Here is a 6,000-nt window from a genome sequence, read left to right as displayed (position 1 = left end):
TTGGGGATATAGATACTTATACACTTATATGGCATATTCCTTTACATCTGTAGGATGCATCCGTGGATTGTATGCTGTATGTGGAAATGGATAGCTATACACTCATATGGTATATTCCTTTACCATTGTAGGATGCAGCCGTGCGTTATATGCTGTTTGGGGATATAGATAGTTATACACTTATATTCCTTTACAATTGTAAGATACAGTTGGGGATTGTATGCTGTTTGTGGATATAGATAGTTATACACGTATATGGTATATTCCTTTACCTCTGTAAAATGCAGTTGTGGATTGTATGCTGTTTGTGGATATGGATAGTTATACACTTATATGGTATATTCCTTTACTATTGTAGGATGCAGTTGTGGATTGTGTGCTGTTTGTGGATACAGATAGCTATACACTTATATGGTATATTCCTTTACTATTGTAGGATGCAGTTGTGGATTGTATGCTGTTTGGGGATATAGATAGTTATACACTTATATGGTATATTCCTTTACCATTGTAGGATGCAGTCGTGGATTGTGTGCTGTTTGTGGATATAGATAGTTATACACTTATATGGTATATTCCTTTACCATTGTAGGATGCAGTTGTGGATTGTATGCTGTATGTGGATATGGATAGCTATACACTTATATGGTATATTCCTTTACCATTGTAGGATGCAGTTGTGGATTGTATGCTGTTTGGGGATATAGATAGTTATACACTTATATGGTATATTCCTTTACCATTGTAGGATGCAGTCGTGGATTGTGTGCTGTTTGTGGATATGGATAGTTATACACTTATATGGTATATTCCTTTACCATTGTAGGATGCAGTTGTGGATTGTATGCTGCTTGTGGATACCTGGCATGGCTATTGCCTCTAAGATCCTGCTTCTGCCGAGCCCTGCGTACAGCCACTGTCGTGAAATGAGCTCTCTGGGCAGCCAACTTGTGTCAAGAGGACACGAAATGGCAATAGTCTTTGACTCAGATTTTGAGCACAGAAATTGTCACGAAGATTTCGCTCACAACCAGACTGGTCGCATCAGGACAGTCATCTTCCAAGCCGATCCACATTCTGTGACTACTTCAGTTATAATGAGTAAGCTATCCGAAAATATGGCTTCCAGGAAGAAGAACTGGCTAGTAGAAGAGATGGACTTGGTCCAATTGCAAATACGCTCCAATCTGTGCAAACGTTGTTCATGACACGCAAAGTTTGCAAAAACTGAAGCAAGAAGGTTTTGATCTGGCTATTGTAGATGGGGATTTCGTCACATACTGTTTGTATTTAATCCCCCACACACTAAGGATTCCCTACGTCTCAATCAGTTCGCACTTTGAGGATTTCATCAGCGGTCGGCCATTTCTGCCCGGTATTGCCCCTTCTGTCCATCTCTCGTATTCAGATGAAATGACATTTTTTGAAAGACTTCATAATGCGTTTGACGTTATCAGTTTCTTCGCCCTTGTCAAATATTATTTCTTGCCCATGGATATCATCAACAAAGTTGCTCCTGACATGTCCAGACAGGACCTTTTGAATGTTGTGGCGAAATCGGAGCTGTTCTTGTATAACAGGGACTTTGTTCTGGGCGTACCATCACCTATAATGCCCAACCACATTTACATTGGTGGTCTGACCACCAAAACAGCAAGCCCCTTGTCAGGGGAGGTAAATCATGTGGTAACATCTTCTGCCAAAGACATTGTACTGGTGACATTTGGCTCCATCTTTCGCAATCTACCAGAACGCGCGGAGCTGGCGTTAATTAGCGTTTTGAGACGTATTGGTGCAACTGTTTTGTTGAAATATGACAAAGACAAAACTGTGGGAAACGTTCGCTGTATGAAATGGCTTCCGCAAAACGACATTTTGGGCCATCCCAAAACCAAGCTCTTCATCAGCCACTGCGGGAATAATGGAATATTTGAGGCTTTGTACCACGGCGTACCAATTCTGTGCACGCCGCTGTTCTCTGATCAGTTTCACAATGCTGCTCGAATCAAGCGGTGGGGGGGTTGGAGAAAGTGTAAACTTACTAGAAGCAACGGAGGATGAAACACTCTTTGCGATTACTAGCGTGCTCAACAATTCCACGTACAAAAGGAACATGGCGAGAGCTTCTGCCATGTATCACAGCCGACCGTCCTCTTCGCGAGAAACCGCGGTATTCTGGCTGGAACACGTGCTCAAGTTTGGCGGCAAGCACCTGAGATCACGTGCAGCCGAGATGTCCACAATTTGGGTACTTGGATACGACTTTTTCATTTTTGTAGTATCGTGTGCCATTACATCCATGTTGTTATTGTACAGAACTGTGACCTGGTTGTGGTGGAGCTGTAGGAACCGTTTTAAAGGTTACAAAAAGAAAGTAAATTAGTAAATTATACGTCAGGTGAGGGACATACCGGTGGAAAGAGTGAGTCCAACGATACATTCTCAATGATGGTATATAAGCGCAAGATCATATATATATTGAAGACGGCAGCAAAGCTACCTATCATATAAATACAGTAATGTACCTCTCCTAAGGTATACATGAAACGCTTGATTTTGACTTCTTAATATGAAGTATACGATGTGGCCCAACATATAAAGGTACAAAGGGCTTCTCAGCTCTTGGCGCGAGAAAATGGCGTTAAAATTTAAAAGTTTTCCCGAGGCCCAAGCGATCTGTCCGAAAATTAAGTAGACTCCTACAGTGACGTCAACGGTGATAGCTGCATGTGAAAACAACATTGTTGGCGGGAAACCTCGAAATGGTGGCGCTGATCTGGCCCCACATTCCCAGTACGGTATGTTCATCGATGATGTGAATTCCGAATAATTGCAATTTATGAAGGAAATTTAGGTTTATCATATATATATATATATATATATATATATATATATATATATATATATATATATATATATATATATATATATATATATATATATATATATAATAAACCTAAAATATGATGCTGTTTTGGTCATATCTTTCCTCATTTCCCTTAAAACCGCACTCTTCGTTTTATAGTATCTTTTCGTGCACCCTTAACTTCATCGTGGTGGATGGAAAGGTACAGAGGGAGAACTAAAGTAACTGTGCTGGTAATTATAGCTGCTTCACGGTTAACCATACCGGAGGAACATTTAGTTCTGAGCAAGTGTAAGGACAGCCCTAGCGTTCAGTACGCCTGCTTTCAGCTGTGCTATGTCATGCCTCGGCTTTCAAAGGTAGACTTGGCCACCACCGCTTCCACATTGTGATAATATTTTCGCTTCACGCGAGGTACGTGACTCCTCTCCAACTGAACTGTACCATCTGAGACGAAGAGGGTCTCTTTCAACGGACATAATATCATGTTTTGTCTTGGAGATGCGAGTGCGTGGAATGTTGTTCTTCAAGACGTTAAATCTGATAACGCTGCTGTAAATATAATCAGTCAACCTCAGTTCTAAATTATGAGGAGGCAATCGGTTGGACACTGTGGCTACCGATTTGAATTGCCCAATTCCGTTTCTTCTTCCTCTATATTACTGCGTCCCGTAGCATGTCGGGGGATAGGTGCATTGCCTTATCAAAACACAGCCCTCTGAGAAGCAAAAGTTTTGTGGGTCTGCTACTGAAGAATTTTCCATTATGTACATATGTATGATAAGACTGTTTATAGATATATAGTGTATATAATGTAATACATGTATGTCTATACACGGAAAATGTAACAGACTTCAGGTATTGAATCACAATTAGTGTAATGTAACAAACTTCATGTAATGTAACAAACTCTATATAATGTAACACACTTCGTGTAATATAACGTAGACAGTAATTACATATGTGATAGAACCATTCCCCGAATTTTGTTATAAAACTTCCCGTGTATTTTGTTTTTCGCATTCCAAACGGGTATTCAGCTACATGCAGGCTTATGCCGAATTTCATGTCATTAGTCCCTATGGTAGAAAGCCTTTAAATAGCCAAATTTCTGTAGTATCCTAAAGAAGAATCCCCTCAGGGTCATTTTCATTTCACATTTTGCTTCTCCATTATCTTATCTTTCTTCTTACGTAAAGATGATTACCAAACTGAAATGCAGTACATACCAACGGGTGGTTCCAAACAAAAACCATGCCAGAATTTTTTTCCAATATCTTTCTTATTAAAGATAAATCGGAAAAAGAAAAAAAATATTAAAGACCATATTTACAACTAACTGTTCCGAGTCTTTCATCTGAACTTTTTGTACATTTTATGTTTTCTCCACTTTTAAATTCTACCAAAAACCAAGGCAGATGTGTTTTCTAAGTTACTACTGATTATAGTGTTAATTGACCACGGTGGATTAGCTGGTGCGCGTTTACTGCACCTACCACTGCTTGCACCTCTCCCTCCATGGCTGACACTGTTGTTCAGCCATGTCGGAAAGTCGTAGGATGCCCGCGCTTTATTGCCAAATAGCACACTAGCAGGAAGTAGGTCAGATGGAGGACCATTAAATATTATCGGGGAAAACAGTTTGATTTACTTTTTTTAGAATATTTTTGACCTACTAAAACGCATTTTCAACTTTGGATTCTAATGTGGCATTTTCCAACCATACTGGGATCAGTGAAGTCCATTTAGCTGTTTGCCATTTGACACCCATAGATTGTTATATTTCATCATTCAAAATGCATCTTCTTGTAAAGCTATGAATGTGATCAACAAATGGGTATTGAAACGAACTATTGCTGTGACGTCGCTGATACCCAAGAGACCACCATAGAATCCTATATTTTAAATGCATTTTAGTTGGTTAGAAAAATTCTAAAAAAATAAATCGAACTATTTTCCTGGACAATGTTTAATGGTCTTTTATCATGATGAATACTTTATTTCAGAGTTTTCTTTGCCTTTAACCGTCTGAGCCAGGATATCTATACGGAAGATACCGAGAGGACTGGAAGAGGTTAATTTAATGTTGATTATGATTTATTGCTTTAAGAAGACATACACTTGCAGGAATACACATTTTTAACTTTTTGAAAATCCACATGAAGAATGACCTGAAACAAAGTCAAATTCAACCATCCACTAACCTGGCCGTTTTGATCAGATGCAGCAGTATATATATAAAGTTCATATTTAAAGTCCACAAACCGCATACCTCTATATATTCAAATATAAAACCACCGATCTCTGGAAAGAGACTGAGAAATCATATTGGTGAAAGACAACTAAGTAAAACTGCGACAAGGGCGACATGAGGGTCGTCGACTGCCGTATGAACAGTAGAAGCGGGTCACCGGGGAATCGACAAATTCCCTGACCTATGCTGGGGTTGAACCCTCGCCTTGTGTATACGGATGATACAGCTAGATGAGAACTTTCCTAGTGGTCTACAGTGTTGATCCCTGGTTATGATATGGGACAGAGATGTGGGAAAAATGACCACGCAGGCAAAAATCTTTTAAACCTGACGCAATAAATTCTCAATCGTCATAATCAAGGCATAGGTCAATAAAAATATAAAATATGTTTTATAATGCTGGTAAAATTTCAGGACAGCAGAATAAGCTAATGTAGACCATGCAACTGTCCTATAGTCCATGACTTTGTTTACGTGGGAAGGTTTTCCAGCTGCCTGCGGATGGTCGTGAGGGTCCCCCGGTGTATGCCCGGTTTCCTCCCACCATAATGCTGGCCGCCGTCGTATAAGTGAAATGTTCTTGAGTACCGGTATTGCGTAAAAGACCAATAAAATAAATAAAATAAATATAGTCCATGACATGCTCTCTGCTCTCGACGTGTACATACAGGACCTACATGTGTAGGCCCCTATGCTCAGTGGCCTATTCGCCTCACACAGGGCTACATTCAGTTCATTTCAACCTACTATTTTCATCAGAACCTAGCTGTTTATCACGCTTGCCATACTTCGGGTGAAAGCACTCTTGAGTAAGGTGTCAAACACCAATTATCCAAACACATAAGTAAACTACTGCCTCGTTATACATGTAGGTCACACG

This window comes from Liolophura sinensis, chromosome 3, assembly GCF_032854445.1.
Source record: "Liolophura sinensis isolate JHLJ2023 chromosome 3, CUHK_Ljap_v2, whole genome shotgun sequence".
In the NCBI taxonomy this organism is placed as follows: Eukaryota; Metazoa; Mollusca; class Polyplacophora; order Chitonida; family Chitonidae; genus Liolophura; species Liolophura sinensis.
Note: the sequence above shows the minus strand (reverse complement) of the source record.